This window comes from Numida meleagris, chromosome Z, assembly GCF_002078875.1.
Source record: "Numida meleagris isolate 19003 breed g44 Domestic line chromosome Z, NumMel1.0, whole genome shotgun sequence".
Taxonomy (NCBI): Eukaryota; Metazoa; Chordata; class Aves; order Galliformes; family Numididae; genus Numida; species Numida meleagris.
In genome coordinates, this window is record NC_034438.1 from 44,753,545 (window position 1) to 44,778,061 (window position 24,517).

The following is a 24,517-nucleotide window of genomic DNA, read 5'->3' on the forward strand; positions in this document are numbered from 1 at the left end:
TAGACAGACAATTCTGAAAGAGGGAGGTATTCACTGACAGCCTAGGAGATGGCTTGAAACAGCAAACTACTTAAACTTCCCTCTGAATACCTCTTCCCCTCAATTTAAACATTTTAAAACATCCTTTGAAAGCATTAATATCAAGACATTTCAATATTTCATATTGTGTACATTTAGTCCGCTCCCCCCCCCCCTTCTTTTTTTTCCCAGAAATCTGCCCCCTAGGAAAAAAAAAAAAAAAAAAAAGGCAAATAATCTTCCAGGAAACTACTACTGGTCAAGCACTTAGAATGCTGACCACTAGGTCATCTTTTATCTGTGCCAGTATGAAGCCTTCCTATTTCTTCTCTGGTCTAATGAAATTCTTTGGCTCATCAGTGGCATAGGTGTGTTTATTTGGATGCTTAATGGACTACAGTGTATGAACTCACTAAGGAGAAGACTGAAAAATACATAGGCCAGAGGCTGGGAATGTAGAAATGCAGCTATGTAAAGCTTGAAATCTTGTATTTTCATTCCAGGTGGACACAGTTGATTATTATGGAAAAATTATGCATATATTACAGTGTTTTAGTGTGTAAGCTTTTTATAAAGAGAAGGAAAAAGTACTGTGGACTAACACTTTTATCTCAGATTATTTTACAACCACACAAGCCATAGATGCCTAAAACTCACTGAGGTGTCTTTCACTGCATGAAAATTGGTGGTTTTTTTTTTTTTTTTTTTTTTTTTAAGGAAATGGCTGGATGAGGTTGATGCTACCAAGGCTTTGGTGGAATTAAGGTGCATTTAATAGTGTGCTTTTCAGAAGAAGGCAGTATGTTTTCATACCTGCCAACCCAGGATTTGAGAGCCCTTTTCCTTCAAAATGTAGTATGAATAATCCTTTGACTGTCTACTTTAACTCACAAGGACGACAGTCACCTTATTGCTAGTACAAATCCTTTACATAACAGAAGTAGAAGTTCTGAGGTAACCAACAGAAGAACAAACAAAACCCAACAGATCAACATTTGAAGTTCTATCCATCCCAAAGTTATGTCTAAAAGAGAACTCCTTTGACAAGTAAAGAAAGAGTCTATTGAGTAGAGCTATTTGGACAGCTAGTGATTGCCTACACAAATGGCCTCAGACTTCACCAAACACAGCCTTCAAAATACAAAACTTGTTTTCAAAGACAAAGAAGTTCAAAGTCATTATTTCCCACATACACTCTCTTAAAAGGAGGCCTGATGTGTTAAAAAAAATACCTCAGTGAAAGTATTACTAATATGACACACTACAAACAGCAGAGTTGTAAAAGCAAAATGTAGTGGATGACCAGAACACAGTCAAGATAGCTCAGCTCCACAGGTTACTGTGCAATGTTAGTCGGACTACACATTTCCACCATTTTAAACCAGTTTTCCTGGCACAGGCACTTCTCACAAGCCCCCACCAACCTGTTTGAATGCATAGAACATTTTAACACTACATTCCTGGTGGTTTTGCAAGATGATTCTTCTAAAAAACAGAAGAGTAAAAAAGTCTGTTCTCACAGGCCATCTAATGCAGATGAACCATATCAGAACTTGCACTGCAGAGTTTGATCCAGTATCAGTGCTTCTTTAACTCTCAGTAGGTCAGTATTTTTAAACTAATAAAGTTACTGCAACTCATTAAAATTTGGGAGCACATGAAATATCAAATAGACAATAATTTGAGGACCACTCCACAATCCTCACCCCATAAAAATTAGACGTTACTTAAAACAGTATTAGTATATTTCTTTTAAATAAACTGACTTCCTGGACATGGAAAATTAGCCAAATTCCTGCTTCTGAACCTCTACAACACAAACTTTTGACCAGAGAAATGAGTATATACCAGATCTCAAAATCTGTTTACAGAGTTCAAGTAAACATCACAGATCTTAAATTCAAACTGGTTTTTAAATCAATTTTACTTTATTTTGACTCTCTCAAGAGTAAACCTTACAAAACACAGCTTATTTGAAAAGGACTTCAATATGGAAGATCTGGCCAAGCTAGCTTTCACTGAAATGGTTAAGAAGCTCAAACAAAAACTTGTTCTCAGGAAGCTTTAAAGAAGTGGGTGGAGTTCCTTTAGCAACTGGTGTTTGACAAGAATAGCTGCACCACATGGGGCCAATTAAAAGACATGCTATCAATCAGCACAAGAGTTATTTATCATGAGCTGCAAGATAAAGCAACCAATAAAAATAACAAAGAGCTTTCTGCATGCAATTCGATGTTTAATTATGACTGTTTTCACAAGAAAGGCAATTTATGAAAGTTCTGCCTTTGTGCAAGTGTGAAGTAGTCATTCTCCAAATTCACTTGATGACTAAAAGAGGAACAAAATCCCTTTCCAAAAGGTGAAAGAAAAATAATAGTGATTAAAAAAAAACATATAAAAATAAGCCTACTCTTAGACAGAAAAGGCACTAAATTTAATATGGAAATTTCCCACTTCAGCAGTTACTTGGTTCATGCATTGTTTTGCCCTTATACTGTGATTCAGATACAGATAAAACAAAGAGCTCTCTGTTTTAGCTTAACTGGTTAGAGATAGTTAGTTTGTCTCTGTTTGCCTAAAAACAACTGTAAATACCATACTCTGTTGTGATGTGAAATTTTTTTGGATCAGAACTGTCATCAGCGTATGTGACTTTCTCCTAGAATTAGGAACCTCTCATCCATTTATATGAAATTTTATCCTTTACCATGATGAAGATGAATCACTATTTCTTCTCCAGAACATCTCCTCCAATGCAGAGATAGTGGTTTATATAGTAGAAACAAGCCTTAACGCAAGCCGTAATACTTCTGATACAGCTATATATGGTGAGGAAAGGATTCAAATTCTGCCCAGCAGAGCATGGAACTGACACTATTCTAATAACCACAGTACCAAATCATGGTGCACAGCTAACTGCAGCAGGACAGACTCTTGACAGTACTAGATGGTGGCCTATATTATGAGCCATATTTTCAACCTCAGCCAAATAAGCAAGCAAAGCAACCCAGCGACATCCATTTGAGCTGTTTGTTGAATAACCCTAATTCTGAAACATGATAAACAGCAGATTCTAGCTTTTCAGGTTGTGAAGATGTCAGCAGCTTGCTTTCTCCCATGTATCACTCTGATGCACTGCTGTAAGTGCACAGAGGAGGTATCCGTTCTTGCTTAGATGTTTTACAACAAACATTACTGATCTGATTGGAGAGCAAGTTAAGTAAGACAGAGGAGGAAGTTAAAATGATTTATTCTCTCAGAAAGCTTGCAAGATCTGCTGATGATAACACTGACACCTTAAGTCTTCCTTCTCATGTCTTCTCCCGAACCAGTCTGTTATTATAACACTGATGAGGAAGATGGAAGAGCATTCACTTAACTATGCCTTCACTACAGGCATGAAAAATTCTACTTTTCTTGGAAAAGAGAAGATAAGCTGTGAAGAGAAACTTATGTTCCCCTTGGGATATGTCTTGGTTTCAGCTGGAACAGAATTATTTTCTTCATAGTCTCTGGTATGATGGTATGGTTTGGCTTTAGGAGAAAAATAATGTCGATAACACACAGATATTTCAGCTGTTGCTGAGCAGAGCTCCACAGAGCCAAGGACGTTTCAGTTTTTCAGCTTCTCATACTGTCCTGCCAGCAAGGGAGCTGGGAGACACAAGGAGCTGGGGAGGGGGTGGAGTCAGGACAGCTGATCTAAACTGGCCAAAGGGATATTCTGCAGTCTACCTAGCCTTCAGCAAAGCCTTTGTCTTCCATAGTATTCTCCTGGAGAAGCTGGCAGCCCGTGGCCTGGGCAGGTACACTCTTTGCTGGGTAAAGAATTGGCTTGAGGGCTGGGCCCAGAGAGTGGTGGTAAATGGAGTTAAATCCAGCTGGCAACCAGTCACTAGTGGGGTTCTCCAGGCATCAGTATTGGGGCCTGTCCTGTTTAATATCTTTACTGATGACCCGGATGAGAGGATTGAGTGCACCCTCAGTGAGTTTGCAGGTGACATTACGTTGGAAGGAAGTGTTGATCTGCTCAAGGGTAGGAAGGTCCTTGGAATAGATCAATGAGCTGAGGCCAACTGTATAAACTTCAAGAAGACCAAGTGTCATATCCTGCATTTTGGTCACAACAACCCCATGCAGCGCTACAGGCTTGGGCAGAGTGGTTGGCAAACTGCTCGGTGGAAAAGGATTTGTGGGTGTTAGCTGACAGACAGCTGAACATGAGCCAGCAGTGGGCCCAGATAGCCAAGAAGGCCAATGGCATCCTGGCTTGCATAAGAAGTAGTGTCGCCAGTAGGAACAAGGTGACCAACTCTCTGTGAGAGACATACATATATTATGGGACACGTGAGGCTGCACCTCAAGTATTGTGTTTAGTTTGGGGCCCCTCACTGCAAGGAAGACATTGAGGCCCTGGAGCATGTCTGGAGAAGGGGAGTGGAGCTGGTAACGGGTCTGGAGCACAAGTCTTACAGGGAGCGGCTGAGAGAACCGGGATTGTTTAGTCTGGAGAAGAGGAGGCTCAGGGGTGACCTTATCGCTCTCTACAACTGCCTGAAAGAAGGCTGTGGTGAGGTGGTGGTCGGCCTTTTCTCCCATGTAACAGTGATAGAATAAGACGGAATGGCTTTAACTTGCACCAGGGAAGTTTCAGGTTGGGTATTAGGAAAAAATTCTTCTCAGAAGGAGTGCTCAGGCATTGGAGTAGTCTGCCCAAGGAGGTGGTGGAGTCACTGTCCCTGGAGGTGTTCAAGAAACATGTGGATGTGGCACTAAGTGAAATGGTTTAGTGGGAGTGGTAGGGATGGGTTGGTGGTTGGACCTTAGAGATCTTTTCCAACTTTAATGATTCTATGATTTTACAATTCCATACCATGTGGCATCATGCGAAAAAAACTATAAAACTGAGAGCAGTGCCAGGGCTGCTGCTGCTCAGGGATTGGTTGGACACTGGTCAGCAGTGGGTAGTGGGCAACTGCGTTGTGCATCACTTGTTTTGAAAATGTATAATTATTATTACTATTATTTCTCTCTTCCTTTTCTTTCTTAGTAAATAGCTTTTATCTCAGCCTATGAGTTCTATTTTTTTTTTCCCTCCAATTCCCTCCCCTAGCCCACTGGGAGCTGGGAGTGAGTGAATGGCTGTGTAGCACTGAGCTGCCTGCCAGGTTAAACTTTAGTAGGACAGTAATTATCACTAGACTAAGAAGCTGAGGTGAAAAATTAAACTACAACTGCTCACAACACATAGAAGTAAAAAGAGATGGAAGGGGTCCTCAAGCACTACATCACCCAGCTACACAACAAGCACTGAGAACAGACTCCCACAAAGCAATCTCCTGGAACATTTAAAAAAAAAAATAATCAAAAACATTCTCTGTCAAAACCAACCAGCATTCTCATTGTTAATTTTCTCTGGTAGCTTTGTCTTGAACTTACCACTATTTCTTGACATCATCAGTAGTCATGCAATAAAAAAAGAAACATTAATAATGCAAGACTGACTTGCATCAGCAAAATATCCTGAAATCTTTAAGTGACTATAAGATGCTTGAGATTGTTTTTTTTTTTTTAATAATCCAACCTATCCAGAATGCTTTACAAAAACACTTCTCCTTTCATGCTCCCTTTTCCTCTCCACTCCCAAGTGTATGTCAGTCTAGTTCATTCAAAAGTTTGTTCTTGACCAACAACAAATTATTTACTTGTGCAGTCATCATCATATACACTTAGCTTCTATAGCACATCTATAGCAACAGAAAAATAGCAAAACAGCCCTAATGCTAAAAAAGCCACCATAATATTAACCCTGCTAAAGTATGCTTTAAGAATTGATAAAATTGCTTTAGAAAATGAGCATATATGTACCAACCACATATATGGAGTACATAGCAGCAAATTACCCACAAACCTGTTGCAAATTCGGGAAAGCCTTTCTTTGTACCTAAGGCATCAGAACAGTGGATAGCATTTTCATACATCTCAGTTATCTGCTTTGCAGAAAAATGCTACTAGTAGGAGACATAATGAGACTAATATTCAAGATAGGGTAGTTAGTGGTAGTTACTAGCAAACACGTTTTCATTAGCATGACAGAGGAAGGTACTAGCAAGGTTGTAAGAAGGGCCACGCTACTGACTACCCATTTTCTCTTATCTCCACATACAGAGAGGCATACCTTGAGAAACAGATATCCAGACTTGGGGAGGTGACCAAAGATAAGTAGGCCATTCAGGTGCATGTTTATGCCAAGCAACAGTTTTTAGTGTTAAATAGAACCCTACCTACTCAAAACAGGTGTTGAAGCAGTATATTTGATGCAAAATTTCTAATCAGCTCCTACACTCAAGTTCCCAAGTGTAATCAAGAGCCGCAACTAAGACTGAAAACTAATTTGAACAGCCAAGGGATCACTCAAAGCTGGGTAAAGTCAGTTGTATTTGGATTATAACCAAGAGCTCAGTGACACTGACCAGAACCCAATGATATCCGCACACAAAGCAGAGCTAAAGTGAGTCTTTACTGCATGTGCAAAGCAGACTGGCAAGAGATTTTCTTACTGTAGTGTGGCAGGCTTACGTACAATCTGCCACTTCACAACAAGCCAAGTTCACAAACAAACAAAAAGACCTGCAAGAAAGGTACTTTCAGGAAGCAATTAGTTATATCACTGAGTAATTTAATTCAGCTTTACATTTCATACCTAAAGGTTGGTCTATGATCACATTAAACAAACCAAATCTCTCTGCACTGTTCTTAACTTCAAAAAAATTCTTCAGCTCCAAGAAACTGCCACCTCAATTATATACCCCATAATGAAATATTCTCTTTGTAATTCATATGTCAATAGTGTAAAAAAGTCATCTTTATTTGTATAATAGTGTGATGCACTGCCACCAAAACATCTTACTGAAAAAAAGAGACCCCCACCACCTCCATACTCCACCTTTGAGGGTCAAAAGGTCTGGCACCAGCATCTAAAGGGTTTGAGCAATCTCCAAAAGGCTTGTTCAGGTTACCAGGTGCTAGACTACCTCCTCCCCAGGAGCTGCTGATTAACACACTATTTTACTACCACGAACCACTACTCCTAGAAAAGCAGAACAGTGTTGATTACACTAGGGAAAAAAACATTAAGTGTGAACATTTAATATTTCTTGTTTACTGCAACACTTCCACAGGACATAATGCAATTTCTTGATGCTACTTTAGGAGTAGTATTCTAATCACTGCAATGAATGCTCTGACAGCTAGGAAGAAAAGTAACAGTAAAAAAGAAAAAACATTCAGAAAGTCACTTAGAACATAAACTGTATTTTCCTTTTCCCCCTTGTATTTCTAAAGCAGCCCAACCTAGATTTTTTTTTTTTTTTGACAGCAGAAAGCATGACAGGATGTTTGAAACTTTTTCATTTCTCTTTTTTGAATCATGACAAGGCACCACTTCCACAGGCTTTCCCCTAGATGGCCACACTGCAAACTACCACAGAACTCCCGATATGTTTACAGGGTCAGAACTACCAGGATTCTTCAAAGTAATTTGTGTGGTTGTATGACAGTATAGGTATATTGTCTGCATGTGGTTAGCTTTATAGCTTTAAATAAAAGGTAACATCTGATACAGCTGCAGCATTTCTGGACAACAAACTGCACCTGCCAACAGTTTCAGTTTTCTTCATCTTGTGCAGAAATTGATTAGGATATTTCATAGACTGTACAATACAATTTCTCAGTTTCTGACCTAAACATCTTTGGTCTAGATACTCAGAAACTCCACAAGGAAGTGTCTTGAACACAAGATAATTGATGTGCTATGAGAATGAGAGCCTCCCTTCCTCAAAGCAGAAACTGCGCTGAAAATATTTCCTATATTAGAAAAACATTTTTAGATATTCCAAAAACTATATCCAGATTCTAGGGTAAAATTAAATTTAAGAGAGCAATGAGGTATATATTGGCGAACAAATTTATGTACATATTAGAATTTAGATACAGTGCATGACTTCATTGCTTATTTGAGCTGCTACTTAGTTCATTAATGGTTGCAATAATTTGCTTGAACGTTGTCTACAATTTCATTGACAACAGCTCCTTTTAACCTTAAAAAAATCACTGTAAGTTATTTTGTCTTTCAAAATTGTGTCTATGTCACAAATGTGAAAGGCAGCTTTCAGAAACATCCTTGTACGTAGACTAAGCTATCATTAATCAGATTACCTAAGCAAATGGCATCAACTAAACATTCTTTAGAACATGCTTATTCCTCACATTAACCCTGATTTATACAGTTAAATACAAGGAAGCATATCAGTGTTACCGCTACAAGGGTTCCCTGCCTGTTGAACTGAGATTCAATGGCGGCCACCTGTCCTTGATGATCAAATAAGACTCATCAAACAAAACACACAAAAACAGAACCTCAGGCTTTACAAAACAGAACACCTGGCATTTACAAACCACTTCATATGTCAGTTTTGCAACCTGTTATCACAGTACTTTAAAGATATATTGCAATAACTGTGAGAAGTCTGTTTAGGAGTTCATTTAATTTGCATCTGAAGTTTTCTGTAGCAAAAAAAAAAATAATAATAATGTGAGAGAGATGAAATAATTCCTCCTCCCTCCATCCATCCAAACTTAAGAACAGAATGAGTGGACTTACAGTTTAATTCACATCAACTTCAGAGCGAAAAGTCCCAGGACCTTACATTCTCTCGGCCTACAACAGCAAGATGTGGGTAGAAGCACACGGTTAGATGCCGCCAGTGGCAGCCGACTCCCTCACACAGCGGGCAGGCGCAGCACCTCGTACCTCCGCAGCCACACGGCCGCACCTCCGGGGACGCACTATTGGGCTGCAGCCGCCGCAAGCCCGCTGCCCTCAGGGAGCCACCCCGCAGCACCGTGCTGGGGGCACTCTACGCCTGCTGCCGCCCGCCCGCCTCGCCCCCGCAGGCCGGGCCCGAGACCCGCACCGCGGTCACCCACCCGCCGCGGCACCTGCCCGAAAGCACGACAGAAAGCAGCGCGCTTCGCCCTGCTCGCAGCCCGCCGGCCGATCGTCGCTCCCGGCCCCGTTGCAGCGCCAGCCCGCGGACAGGGACCGGTTCCGCCCCGACGCCAGGTACCAGTACCTGTGCTCGGTCCAGCCCGGCTCTGCCCTGCCCGCCCCTCCCTGTGGCGCCGGAGGCTCGGGCTCGGCGGACCCCCGCGCCGTCACTCACCGCTGCCCACGGCGGCGCCCGCTCCTTTGTCTGCCCACCGCTCCTCAGAACCCCCGTTCCCCCCCGCCGGGCGCCCCGCGCCCCTCCCCGCGCTGCGGGGCGACTGCAGGAGGATGCGGATGTGATCGGCGGGGCGTCCGGCGACGCCGGGCGGTCACATGCAGCGGGCACAGGCCACCTCTCGCGCTCCCGGCCGAGCGTCCTCCGTGCGAGCCCGGCCGGGAGGCTCCGGGGCGGGGTGGATGGAGGTGAAGATGGCGACCCCGGCAGCGCTGCTGCGGCGAGGGGAGCGGATCCCCGAGAGGCCCGCTCCGCGCCGTGCTCGGCTCGGCGCAGGGAGGGAGGTGACAAAAGAGGCCGGGCTGTAGCGACGGCGGCTGCCGCTGGCCGTCAGCCCAATCGATGCACCACCCGCTCCTCCTACCATGCCGCCTCCGGAGCACTTTCAAGCAGCCGCCAGCGCCGGCAAGGAGCGTGCCCGGCCCCGCAGCGACCCCTGCCGGCCCTTCTCGCTGCTCGGGGCTCGGCGGGGCCTTGAATCAGCGGCGGCAGGCCGGGCAGGGCCGGGCTGTGCTATGCCGTGCCGGCCGGCGGGGTGCCGCCGCCTAGGGCACACGGTGCCTCTGACAGGCAGTAGAGCTGCCAGCAGCCCGGCTGCGGCCGTGGTCAAACGGGAGGGTCACTGCCACAGCCTGTAGGCCCAGCTCCCGAGCGCTCCCAGCGTGCCACAGGGTTCGCCTTACCTGCTGTGCCCCAGAGCTGTGCGGGGTTAGTTGCTCGCTTAGTCACCAGCGGGAGTGTGCTGTCCTTGCAGAGACCGTAGGAAAGCAGTTAGCGAGATCCAATGCGGTCGGATCAGAGCTCCAGGAGAGGGGAGTGCAGAAGGCTCTGGTCTGGACCTCAGGACGTTCACAGGAGCGAACCCCTCGCTATGCTGATGGCCTTCCCTGTCTTACTAACAGCAGAGTGGTGGTGAATCAGTAACTGGTTCGCAGATCCCAAGTAGCTGTTGCAGCACCTGGAGTCTTGAACAGAAAGCTCTCCACACCACTTGCTGGGACTATATATTGCCTTAAAAAAAAAAAAAAAGAAAAGAAAAAAAAGAAAAAAGAAAAAAGAAAAATAAAAAAGATTAACTTCCAAACTAAAGTATGAATCAGCTATAGCAGTGGCATTTTTCATGCACTTATTTAGATGGTGGACATTAATCTGGTGCTTGTAAAGTGTTGCTGTAGGCCTCGTTAGCACTGCTTTTAAACTTCTCCTTATCCTTAATGGGCTTTAGTTCATGAGAATTGTATGATGCAGAGAAAATATTATTATACTCATTTTCAAGATGAGAAATCGCTGCATAAGGAGACAGTAAACTTGCCTTTGGTCATACAGATAGTGTGTGGTAAAACCAGAAACCAAATCAAAGATTCATAGAATCATAGAATTGAGTTGGAAGGAAGCCCGAGAGTCTTGGGCACCTTCCCTGCCATGTGCCCAGAGCACCCTGTTGGTCCTGGTATCACAAAGCAGTGAGCACCCAATGTCTCCAAGCTGTGTCCAGCAGCACCATGGGAGGTCCATCTATACTGTGCCAAGTTGTCAGAGGACAGTCAGAGGCCAGGCTGCTGTAGTTAGTTACTAAGAGAGCACTGATCATGTTGTGTGTGGAAAGAAGCTGTGTACAGAGCCAGCCATGCTTGCAACAACCCTTCAATAGATTGAACTGAGCTGGACAAATATGCTCTGACCAACAGTCTATGCTCTGAGTTCCCCAAGGCACAGCCATACTGTCTTCACCGCTTTCCAGATACTTGTCTTGTGTCTTTCTGAGTAAAGAGTGACTGTTCTCTGCATTTCTTTCTCATTACTGATGACTTTTTAAAATTACTTCTTCCATATCTAAAGTTAGGAAGGTAGTTTATCTTTCAGAATCTTGTTTTCCTTCTCCTGGTTCCTCAGGGCCTCATGCCAAAGCATGCAAATTGTCAAGGCAGAAATAACTTGATATTTGAATGAACCTTTGATGATAAACTACATTCTTCCCACCTTGTGTGCCAGAGTGCTTGATAGTTAGCATTCCAAACACAACAAAGAGAAATCCATCATTGCTTGCTTTGATCGTGTTTGCAAAAGAATGATGCTTTTTAAAAGGAAAAAATGTCTAATAATTCCAAATCTAACAATGCATTTTTCTCTGTTTTAAATGAACAGTAAAGTGAACATGTTAGCTGCAATTAAATAACAGGGTATGGGCGTAACACCCACAAACATCACGGTGTTCCCTAATTCTGGCATTGCCATGGGTGTCCTGGGAAGGTGGGGACAGCAGCTATAAGTGGTGGGGTCAGAAATACATGGAGCTGCTGCAGCTGGCCAGGCCCATGCTGCTGACCTGTACCAGCCCTACACATTCCCATGGCTGTCTCTGCAAAGGTGTTTTCTATTGCTATTGCTGCAAGCAAGGAGTTAGGGGCCCAGACAGCTAATGCAGCTCAACTTGCGAGAGGCAACGTGTTAACTCAGCTGGAGTCTGCAAGGGTCTGTTCACAGCCAGCAATGAAGATGAGCCCAAACATTAAGAGCCAGCCTCAAGAACAGCTCTGACAGGTGGTGCAGGGATGAGGAGCAAGTTTAGCCTTTGGTCTTCTACTGAAAAAGAAAGATACTGGGATCTCCATCTTCCCATGGGGATCTCCACCTTCCCACCATGGATATCCCCAGTCCTTCCCTATGAACAAGCTAGGATAAGGGAATACCTTTATTTCTCCAGATTTTTATTTTTCTTTCTGGAAGTCCCTGCAAACCCTCTGAATCTGCACGGATTTGGGGTACTGGACCTCCACATGTCCTATCCACATGGAGGCTCATGCCACAGTCCTCTTAGCTTTATAGGTAGAAGTACTTTTTTTTCTGACTTAGACTCACAGGGGATACACTTGATGCACACGCTCAGGTACTCTGTCAGCAGGGAGCATGAGGCACATACACGACTCACAAGGAAGGTGAGAGTGGAAAGGAGCATGTGCTTTCTCAGTTCAATCACTTCTCATTCAACATGTAAAGACCTGAACCTGGCAAAGTACCCCAGAGCTTTCCTGTGTCATAAAAATAAGATCTTTGAACAAAAGAAGCTCACCAAGTCTAAATTCAAGGGGCATTTTCTCAGATCTATTCCATTTCAGCACTTCCTCTGTCAGAAAGGAACTTCAGTAAATAGCTGCAGTGATTTTGTTGCTTCTTTCTAAGCCTGCAGTCAAATCTCTGTACAGTGTCTTCATTCATTGCTTTTTTTTTCCTGATAGAAATGCAATACCACCAAAAAACAAACAAACAAACAAACAAACAGTTATTATCCTTGCAAGAACCAGGGCTGATAATTAGGTTTCTAACATACTTCCTGTAACTTCCCTGAGTTTTCCTGAGCCAGTTAGTTTGGCTTCTCTACTTGCTATTGTGATATAAATAACAAATACTGCTACACTTTTTAAAAATCTTAGCTTTGTTTTCCTATTTATGAAAATATGGGTTTTATTGGTTTTAACAGAGCCCAAAGGCTATCCCTTTAGGCACTGTGGAAAGCAGGCTTTGCTGTAAGATACCACTGTGAAACTTGGCAGAAAGGTCAGGGGATGAGAGGGAACCCCCTGGAATCCCCTCAAACATCTGCTTTTTCTCACCATTACTATTAATATTTCCAAGTGTCTATATTCAAAAGCTGACACTGCTCCCTTGTTTTTGTTCTTTAAATTAATTCATGTCTTCCTTTTAATTTTTAGGTTTTTTTTAACGGCCACCCCTACTCACTACTGTTAATATACTTGTCCCCACAGCAGAGAAATGTTCAGTTTAGCTGAGGAATAATGTCAAGATGGCAACTCTTTTCCTGGTAACAATATAAATACCCACTTCTTTCTTTTCCTCCCTCCCTTCCTCTTTCCTTTCTTCCCTTACTCTTTCCCTTTCCCTTTCCATTTCTTCCTTCCTTCCTTCCTTCTTTCCTTTTTTCTTTCTTTTCTTCCTTTCTTTCCTCCTTTCTTTCTCTTTAGTTCTTTCCTTTCTTTTCCCCCTTTATTTATTTCTTTTCATTCTTTTTTTTTTTCTGCCAAAGGAGCATGAAAAAAAATTACTTGTACTTTCAGAATAATTCTATTTCTAGCTTTAAGATATATATTTGGATGCAGTGTTAGGTGCATTTTCTACCTCTAAATGGGCTTCTGTTCTCTCCATGAAGCATTCTTTTGTCTCCTGATTTCTGGGAAGTACCCCAAACTGCTGCTGACCCTAGAGACTGAATGGCTTCAGTGGGAAACATGCCCCTGTCTTCAGTAAGACCAGTTTTTTACCTTGTGTGTTTGTGTGTTTATAGCTTTGTAACACAGTATTTTGAGTGTGTGGGTCTTTTTTTTTTTTCCTTCTTTATATCAGGAACGTTCGTGCTCATTTATACGTATAAATTGTGGTGTACCTTTTCCATTGCTGCTGATTTTGTTATTTATCGTAGCTAGTATAACTAGACATTTAAAAATAGAATCCTACTTGGCAGGCAGATGGGTGGTACTAAAAGCCTGCCTGCAGTGGTTCTTGGCTGAGCAGTCAGCCATTCCATTAAGACATTCCATTCCTCTTCTGTGTAATGGGCAGTGAGTTACATCAACTCACATATTGCTGGTGTTTTTGATCTCTTTCCAACCTGCTAGATTAATTTGGAATAACTTTCAGCCTTAAGCGACCAGAGACTGACGTTTGTTTTGAACAGGACATTCATGTTGATGAAAAAAGAAAAGCAGCTGCCCTCAGCATATGAACAGTAACGTCATGCCCTGAAGCATTATGCTCTTTGAACTTGCAACTGGGATCTCAAACATTACTATCATTAAGTACAGGCGTTTATTTTGTGCCCATAGCACTGGTCAAAAGCGTTGGCATTTCACAGCAGAACTAGGTGATGTGGGGAGAAAAACATACAGAGCATTCCTGAAAATAAGAATCGTTAGGACTGCTGATAGGGCTGGGAGAATTTTAGAAAGTTCGCAAGTGAAGCCAGAGGCAGGACATGTGTGAAGATCCCTCAAAAAACTAAACTCAAATGCCACCCACACAACAGAAGAATGTATGTGTGAGGTTATGCAGCTGTTTATCATTGTGCCATCAACCTCACTGATTCTTGCTTGGGCGAAGCATAGTTGCTCCCATCCAGCTGCCCTGCCAGATGCAGACAGTTTGCCATGGCAAGGCATGGCTTTCTGTGTGGGGCAGGCCTGAACACATCTTTTTTTCCTGAACTGAGCAAGACCACTGATATAGCAAATGGCGCTGAGGACAGAGTACAAGAGAGTGGTGAGTGAATATCTGTGTATAAGTGGAAAGTTCTTCACAGGTACTGGGGGAATGAAAACAAAATGTTTATGGACATAGTGAAAAGCTGAAAGTTATAGCTACACACAATCAGCAATGCAGTATGTATAAGTAAATATAGATATCACGCTACATGGATGTTGCCTGTAATATTTGGCAGGAGAATGTCTTCCTGACATGAAGATGGATGACAGCATCCATTCTGAATTCTGGTGTCAGATGTGCAATGGGAAGTGAAATCTTGGTCCTTTGTAGTGACAGAACTACAAAAGGACAAAAGTATACTTGTAAGCTGAAAAGTGACTAACATACACTAACAGAAAATATCAGTACGAAGTTCCACAAATGCTAGAGCTAATAAATTCTAGTTTCTTAGCGTTTCTCTCCCTGTTGTCTGGTAAAAAGTCAAATGAACAAAGTTTTTCTGGCAGGTGAGACATTAATCAAGTCTCTACTGTGTGGATTCTCTGCAGTCTAACAAAGGACAACAAAAACTTATAGGAACTTATAAATCTGAGACTTTATCTTTTTATGACAAACACACGGATATACACAGCATTCACAGCTTGAAGCAAGGTAAGAAAACCTTATTTATTTGAATAGGAAATTTAAAAAGCGAGAGAGAAACTTGAGCGTTAAACTGAAAAGAAAGCTACTAGAATAACGAAAACAATTTTAAAGGAATCTCAGTTTTTCACATTTTTGTGTTTGGGAGAATTAGCTGTGAAAATGGGGCTATCCAATCAACTAGTTCACATAATAGAAATCACAGCTGCCACAGGCAGTCAGAATACAATTTTTCCTGTTTAATGCCTTAAGCAATTGTCATAGTTTTATGATTTTCGGTTATTGGTATTCCACATCATAACATCATGTAGTGGATGTACCTAGTTCTCAGAAGAGAAGGACTACTACAGTCCCCACGGTACTTTGCTCCTTTGTTACCATTTTCCAGCCGGAGGGAAAAGATAGAAGCTCACAGTATAAAAACTTGCAGATCACGAGACCTCGTCCCTTTTTCCGCCGTCTCTCGTCTTGGCAGCACCTCGCTCTCCAGCCGTCTTATTGTCGGTAGTAGAGTAAGGCCTACCTTGATTTTGGGACATTCTCTCTCTCTGTATTGGATTTATCAGCTTAAATTGTAATTATATTGTATTATAGTGTGTTGTTTTGCATTCCGATATCGCATTTAGTAAATTAGTTTGTTTCTCCTCAGATTGTTGCCGCTGTTCTTTGCTCTCAGGGCCATCTCCCTACCCTTTTCCCCTTTCCCCTTTTCCCGGGACGTGGGCCCTTGGGTCCCCCGTCCCCTTTGTCACGGAATCGGGCCTAACGCCCGTAAACCGTTGACAGCAATATATGGCAGCAATAAGTTCTGCAAGATGATTGTACTGTAAATTCAAATGTTCTCTGAAAGTCTATTTCCTCTGGGTCTTGAGTGACTGCCTTTTCTCTCCCCTGGCATGAAATTGACAGAGGAGTATTTAATCAACCATTCTTTTTCCCTTCATGAGTCTATATTTAACCTTAATTTATTTCTTTTCCTCACAAAACCATGGGGAACACGGGAAATTTCCTCAGATGTCATCTGTACCAGCATTGCTGTCTAACTTATCAGAGCATTGGGATATTTGACCTGAATTAAGTACAATACTGCTATATCCAAAGACAAAAGTAAACATTCTGGAATAAGGGGCTCTAAAACATTGGAGTTCATGCTTTGGGGGTGGGGGGAGTTGAAGATTCACTCTTGTGACTCAACTGGTAAGCTGTATGTCCTACCCAGCAGACTCATAGGTATGGGCCCCCACTGGGTGTATCTTGCTGCTGTGCCTTCAGCACCTGCCTGGCAGCCAGCAGGAGGAGCAGTGCAGGAAGCTGGGGCTGGTTAGGGAGGCTAAGAAGGTCTGAGTTTCACTTCTGCCACAATGGCCGCCTTCTAGTGTGGTGAGGCTGCAGAGTATCTGCATCTTCACTGGAGTAGCCAACACTTTGGTGCTGAAATTAATTGTAAGTAAGGCTTGGTGTTCTGTATTGTATTTCATACATTCTGGAACCACTACCCCCGCCCCCCGCTCCATTTTTTGAGGCAGGCACATAGCACAGTAGGAGATGGCTGCAGTGCAGAGGAGTATCTGCCCTTGCAGTCACTCAGAGAAATCCTGGGACTTTCAGTATTCACCACTTGCAGGCAAATCTCACCTCTATAATGCTATGGAAATGTTTACAGAAAATATTTGAGGGGAAAGCAGTAAAAGTCCCAGACTAATCTATACAAGTAAGTTCCTCTGAAAAAAAATACAGGAATGCACACTGATTTTCACCCATAAATAGACATATTTAGTTGCTGCTAATGGGCATACTCGTGTTCTGGAGTGGAGTTTGATGTCCTCTGATCAACTGCAAATTGAAAATAGGCACCATGTGACAGTGCTGGTGGGCAAACTTAAAAACAATTGAGGCTTTAAATGCATATTAAATGTAATTCAGGTTCCAAACTGGGAGATCTTGGAGCTTCTCCAGATATTAAACTCCCATTGAAATTTACAGCAACTCCACCAACCTCTCAAAAATCAGTTGGTCTCTTATTACAGCTGAGTAGATTTCTACTTTTTGTTCCAGAGCAGTTCGTTCTATAAACAAAACACACTAGCATAGATCCTGCTCATGAGCAAGGCACATACAATACCTGAACAAGTTCAAGAGTTTGTCAGACTACCCCCTGCTAGCTCATATAACTTACTTTTCCAGCATTCCAGAAATAGTCAAGCAAAATGTTGGTGAATTGCTTTCCACTTTAAAGATCCCTTACAGAGAGACTGATTACAGTGTGCATGAAACAGAAAAGAAAATTACAGTGAAAATGTGCAGAACAGCAGCAGGGAGCTACTAAATAAAATGTACATCTAGGAAAACATTCCAAAGATTTGTGTGCTGAATTACCTCATAGAAACTCTCTTTTCCTCAAACAATGCACAGCTGAGCAGTAAATGGCCATGATACATAAATAGAGATAAATAGAGTTGTTCCCTTGAGAATGTAAGGATGTGTAATTTTGGAAACTCAGTATGTACTTTAGTGTTTTGTGTCCACTATGTGACTGCTTCCTTTTCAGTTTCTGTATTTTTAGTCCTGTTGGTCCAAATGTGTGTTTGGAAACAGATGAAGCAGCACTTGTTTTGTTGGGACCACAAGCAGCCTACTGGCAGGATAAAACCATATTGACCTGAGGTGGCTTGGCTGTTGGTGTTCAGCCTTGTTCTACCCACAGAGCTGGGAATTCAAAGCAGGGAGCAACGTCAGCATACCACGCTGCCTGCTGCTACTGTCTTTATTTTGGTTGTTTTATTGGAAAGAAGAAGGTCTGCAGGACATTTAAAGCAAGCAGATCGCCTCAGTATGTAGAGGACTAAGAATGACACGCTGCTCTCTTAATGCTTAGTATTTTGTCACCATCGGGTTATATATAGCCAGTTCTATTCTGAGGCCTGTACCTAAGGCAGCTGAAGCAGCAGGAGCTTAAGCCAAAATCTTCCCAGAAAACTGTTAGCACAATTTAGTCATACAATGTGGGAACACAATTAAAAAACACTGACATCCAAAAGCTTAATGCAGTAAGCTTTTATTTGAAGGTATTTCTTTAACTTTTGCTTTGTCGGTGCTAGGACAGCTTCAGTAATGTTTAGGACAAGTGGGAATGAGAGCAAACACATGGTGCTGGCAACCAGTGTTCCACATAGCTGTGTTGCACCAGAAGACTTCCACCACTTTCAGGAATGGCTGGGACTCTGACAAAAGTCTTGGGTAGTTGCTACTGGAAGTTTACGGATTGGCATAGTAAGATACTTCATTTGTGAGATATTTATAGTGGCAAACTGGGCTTTGTATGTGGACATATACTTGCATGAGTTTAAACAAAAAAAAAATTTACTAATTCTCTTGGGCCATTTTTCTATTTTTTCGTTAACTCATTTTAGATTTGAAATACACTGAGAGATTTCCTGGAAGTGAAACTCTTTTACCTGCCTCGCATGCCACTCCCTTAAGAATGAAGGATGTATTTATAATGACCTAGTCTGATAAGAAATAAGTAAATAAACAATCACTGTATCCCAGTGAAATCAATTAAGAATTTTCCACAAACTTCAGTGGAAGCTGGATTAAGTCCCAAGAGTTGCATTAGTTTTAGAGGAAATATAAAAGGAGAATAGATGTCTTCCTTGGGCAAGAAGAGAATGAGGGACTTTCTGAGGGTATCAAATTAGAGACGTGGGGCTCATGTTCCTTTTATTATGCCCAGACAATACAGTGTGGGACAATTAAATAGTTTCTGGTTTTCCTTAGAAATTTCTTCATACTGCCTCCCTCAAATAAGACTTAAAAGAACACATACAAAAAAACAAGCCCTCTACCTGAAGCTATAAAATTCCTCCCTCCCCAAAACATTTCACCTTGCGTTATTAATGGACTAGTTTTCACTCTTATAGGACCCCAGTCTAGGAGTACACACAGGCAGTTTCTCAGTTCCGTGTTGGGATAAGCCTCGGAAGCACACTGTGCGTGTTGTTTGTGCTGTGCCTTGCCTGTGAGACAGCACTAAACAGGGTTAGCAGCTTGCTGGGGGTGTGCGGTGTGGTACAACAGGTCTTCTGCTGGGGGACCATTTAGAATAGATGTTAGAGGGAAATTCAGGGGGAAATTCTTTCCTCAGAGGGTGGTGAGGCACTGGCACAGGCTGCCCAGAGAAGCTATGGATACGCCGTCCCTGGAAGTGTTCAATGCCAAGTTGGATGGGGACCTGGGCAGCTGGATCTGGTGGGTGGCAGCCCTGCCCACAGCAAGGGAGTGGAACTAGCTGATCTACAAGGTCCCCTCCAACCTAAACCTATGATTGGTTCTGTGACTGTGTGATTCTAAGATTCTTCAATATGCCATAAAGTGCACTTACATCACAGTGGAGACATGGCATCTTTGCTCCTACTAATGTTGGAAAACCTCACAACTGTGAAATTTCTTTTCAAATTTTGAAACTACTTATATGTATGTTCTGAACAAGATGCCCATCCTTCTGGCCTGTTTGGCCATTTGGAATTCACTCATATATGACCACTACCTATGCAATTTTCACAAGCACAAAAACCTGAGACTACAGAAACAAGAAATGAGTTTGTATTCGTTCTTCTTCCAGGGTGGTCAGCAGCGATGAAAACAAACCAGGAGCAAGCAGAAAATGTAATGAAAGCTTGCAATATTTAACATGGCTACTGTTGGTTTTTCTGTTTACTGTTTGCCTTAGGCCAGCATCCAAAAGCCCCATTATGGCATACTTAAACAAAACAATAAAGTTCTTACATATGTAGAAAGAGAACCTGCTTGAAGACTTCACAGTCAAAATGAAGAACAAGAAGGAGCAAACTGAACTTAGAAACAATCAAAGTGAGATGAGAGTGGTTCCATGACTTGTTAGGTGGCTGTGGTACCACTCTTGACAAGTCCCAGCTTCCCAGTGAAAGGCAAATCCTTTTCTGCTGCTTTGTTGTTGTTGTTTATCAAAATGGTTTGTTTCAGTCTAATCTGACATTGAAAAATGTCTTTGCTAGTGTTCAGTCTATGCAGAACTACAATAAAACTTTTTAAAAAGTCTGGTTGCAGCATGTTTGCTGATAAATTTTTTTTCTTCATCATTTTTTGCTTTTACTCATTCTGCCTCTACATCACTGAGTAAAAACATATTCCAGATTTTCCAATTAGTTCATGTCTACATTAGTCTTTCAAAACCTCTGATGTAGTGTGGGTGTTAATCCTCATCACTGAGCATTTTGTTCAACTGCTCTGCTGCAGCTGCACTGTGCTACTTATTCAAGTAGAAACTGTCCTTCTAAACTATTTCAGATCTCTGATACAGAGTTAGCAGATCCTGCACCAGACTACAGCAACCCATGGACAAAACTTGGCTGGAGGCTGTTAGGCTTTCCGTATCTTTCAAGCAGCCCTGGAATGCCTAAGTACAGATTTATACATGTAGTTTTATCATCAAATTTTGCAAGTGAGTTCTAATTTTGGCTCAGAATTTAGGACTGCTTTCTTCCCGGCCTATACTCAGAACATGCTTACTATCCTGCCCTGCGTGCAGGATATTTATTTAATTTCTCAGACTCTTTTTAAAAGATAACTGCTCAATTCTCAGCTGGCAATAGGAAAAAGGCATTTGTATATACTTCTTTGAATGTCAAATAATCTCACTGTGGCACAGAGACCTCAAAATGTAGAAGTGCCCTAAAATTATTTGGACATCTTGATTTCATTGATGTACAACAACAGATGTAAATTGAACAGCCTTCTATACTGTTCAAAAATTAGATTGTTGGACCCTGGTCCTTCAAGTTCTGTTTGATTACTGTATTATCTATTGAGTTAACAAAGATTTACATCAAATCTTTGTGCATACATACATGGGTAACAGAGAAAACCACTTTCATGAGGCTCATAGAACCACAAACTCCTGTTACAGCTTCACAGACTCAGTCATTGGTGCATAATGGCATTATTTTTCTTTATTCCCTTTTGCACTAGTGGTTCTGCTGTTTTGTATTCTTGGGTCATTGTCAATGGTGCTATCAGGAAAGAGACATCTGAAGCCACTTTAGAGATTACTGTCTTGATATGGCCCCAAGATGCTAATACTGCATGGCTGTTAGTACTGCAAGCTGACTTCCTCTCACTTCATCCTTGTACTTCCCAAGAGAAAATAAATACTCCAGAAAATGTGTGTATAGCTCCAGAATTTCTGCTCAGGCGAGTGCAGCAGACAGCTGTGCTGCTGTTCCTTTCTCTGTCTTTTCCAGTTGTCTCTTCTTTTTGCTGTCAGGTTAGCAATCACCAACAGTTATAGACCTACTGCGACACTGCAGCAGTGAGCAGAAGAGAGCTACTGACATGGATAAGTGACAGCACCCACGAAGGAAGGGGACCCTTCTTCAGTCCACTATTCCAGCAAGTAAGAATCCCCTTGTCACGTGCTTCTGACTGGGCAAAACAGAACAAAAACCCATTCTTTGATGATGTGAAGGGTGTCTTTGTATCATGAAAGGATTAAAAACCAGATGCACTGACTTGTTGAGAGGCATATTGTGCTGGACAGAAAACTTGTGCCCCAAACATTCCCCAGTGATTCAGGCCTAAAATACCCTCAGAAAAATGGTATACAAAGTTGCCAATGCTTGCATCTCAGGGAGTTCTGTAGGAATATATCTTTCTTCTTTTTCCCCCTGAAAATATCAGAACGTGAGTACATTAAGTAGGGCCTCTTTCTTAGACACACCCATATCAAGTCCCTCACATGGGAATTCTCTCATTTCTTTAATTTGACACATTTGGAAGTGCTGGGCTACTCCCAGCCGCCAGCCTCTGCAGAGTGCTCTCCTGTGTGCTGCCCACCCCCACCTCCAACTCTTTGCGAAGGGTGTGCAGGTGGTCCCTGGGCTAGCTCCTGTCCACAGGACATGGCAGTTCAGGGCCGCAGCTTCACCCAATGTGTGGCCTGTGGACATCTCTAGAAATGGCAGTCTAGAAGCAGACTGGTTTTTTTTTTAGCCCACTGTTTGGAAGCAGCTTGATTACCTTCAGTGAGGTCGTTCACAAAGTTGCATGTAGACTGGTGTCCAGCTGTGCTTGCATAAGAAAATATGAAATACTGATACTTCTCCAAGTTGTTCAGCATCTCAGTCTGATGGAAGAACTTTGATGTAGGACCTAGGTTTTTACTGTGGTTACAAACTTCAGTGTGAGAAGAAAGTGAATGGGGTAAGCAGCAGCATCCATTCTATCTGGAGCAAAACTGGTGAAAACAAGAGGAATCTCAGGACAGCACAGAAGTTTTAAGTCTTAAATAGTCTTGTCACTAGCCAGGAACTTTTATTATGCAAAGAAATACTTTTCCTGCCTTGAGCAATCTAACATAGTTTGTCGAATGTCTAAGTTTTTAATTTTTATTTTCCGGAAGTTATAGCTTATATGATTTAAAACATGAATGCATGGAAGACAGTCCTGAGCAAATGAAACCCATATCTGGAAATGCAGCAGAAGGTCGCTTGTGCCAGTTGCCAATCTACCAAAGTCTGTTTGCAGAAGTCAGAATTAATAGCATTCATGCTCCCAGCTTACTCAATATTGTATTCCTCTCAGCAGTAAACACCCTCTATTTTCTTGGTGAATATAGCCTTATTTGTATAATTGACTTTCTCAGAGTTCTATACTGTTTCTCCTCTCCTATAGTTTCTTCTTCTTCTCCTTCTCCTTCTCCTTTCCTATAGCTGAAATTAAATACTTGTTATACAAAAAAGCAAATGTGAATACTGAGACATCTTCAAAACAAAGTGTTGCACAGCTCAAAGTCCTGAGACCTAGGCTTCATTGAACTAGATTCTCAGCCCTGCCACCTACTTCCTCTAAGACCTCAGATAAAGTGCTTAACCTCTCTGCATCTGTTCCTCCACCTGCAAAATGAGAATGGTGATGCTTCCCAAACTCACTGATTGACATTTTGCAAAGTGTCTTTGCAGCTAGTGAGGACAAACTGTTCTTGCAAGTGCCAGGTGTTACTCACCAGGGTGCTGTGACCTCAGTGTGGCAGGAGGGATGGACACAACCCTGCTCTGAAGGGGGACAGAACAGCTTGGTGTCAATACTGCTCAGCCTGATGGTGTCAGGGTTGGCTCATTTTTGATACATCTCGAAAATGGATATCATTTTTAGGGTATATGCTATTTGGCTATTTATTTGAAGATTTTTTTTCAGTCATGAAACACACAGAAGTTTTGAGGAGTGTTGATGATTAAAAGTGGGGACTGATGCTGAGAAGAGATTCTTGTCCCTCTGAGAATCTCACTTGTTACTTTTCTTTCCCTTTCATAGAATCATAGTACCATAGAATGGCCTGAGTTGAAAAGGACCTCAAAGATCATCTAGTTTCAGTCCCCCCTGCCGTAGGCAGGGTCACCAACCACTAGACCAGGCTGCCCAGAGCCACATCCAGCCTTGCTGTGAATGCCTTCAGGGATGGGGCATCCACAACCTTCCTGGGCAACCTCTTCCAGTGCATCACCACCTTCTGAGTTAAAAACATCCTCCTAATATCCAACCTAAATCTCCCCTGCCTTAGTTTAAAACCATTCCCTCTTGTCCTATCACTATCAACCCATGTAAACAGTCATACCCCCTCCTGTTTATACTCTCCCTTCAAGTATTGGAAGGTCACAATGAGGCCTCCCTGGAGCCTTCTTTTCTCCAAGCTAAACAAGCCCAGTTCCCTCAACCTTTCCTCATAGGAGAGGTGCTCCAGCCCTCTGATCATCTTAGTGGTCCTCCTCTGGACCCGTTACAAGAGCTTCACATCTTCCTTGTACTGAGGGCCCCAGGCCTGGATGCAGTACTCCAGATGGGGCCTCACAAGAGCGGAGTAGAGGGGGACAATCACCTCCCTCTCAGTGCTGGCCACTCCTTTTTTAATGCAGACCAGGATATAGTTGGCCCTCTGGGCTGAACATCCACACTGCTGGCTCATGTCCAGTTTCCCATCCACCAGGACCCCCAAGTCCTTCTCTGCAGGGCTGATCTCAGGGAGGTCTCCCCACAGTCTGTATAAATACGTGGGATTGACCCAGCCCAAGTGCAGCACCTTGCATTTGGCCTTGTTGAACCTCATTAGGTTCACATGGGGCCACTTCTCCAGCCTGTCCAGGTCCCTCTGGATGGCTTCCCTTCCTTCCATTGTATCGACTGCACCACTCAGCTTGGTGTCGTCTGCAAACTTGCTGAGGGTGCACTCGATTCCACTATGTCGTCGTCTTTCCTTCCTGAACCTCTTTCCCAAGAGCCATCCTCTACTGATCTTTCTGCTGCTGTGTTTCTGCTGAAGCACTGCCAGT

At 42.7% G+C, this 24,517-nt stretch overlaps 1 protein-coding gene across 2 annotated transcripts in view; it reads right to left on the bottom strand.

The window, feature by feature from the left end:
- CDC42SE2 (CDC42 small effector 2) overlaps positions 1-9,664 on the bottom strand; it is an 87,237-nt gene extending 77,573 nt beyond the window's left edge. Inside the window, exons 1-2 of one of the 2 annotated variants that reach the window (XM_021379808.1) lie at positions 9,243-9,664; positions 8,681-8,737 (exon numbers count right to left, since the gene is read on the bottom strand). The gene's annotated coding sequence lies outside the window, so the exon portion shown is untranslated. Of the gene's footprint in view, positions 1-8,680; positions 8,738-9,242 lie in introns of those variants that run through there. The other variant, XM_021379811.1, reaches the window with a different exon arrangement.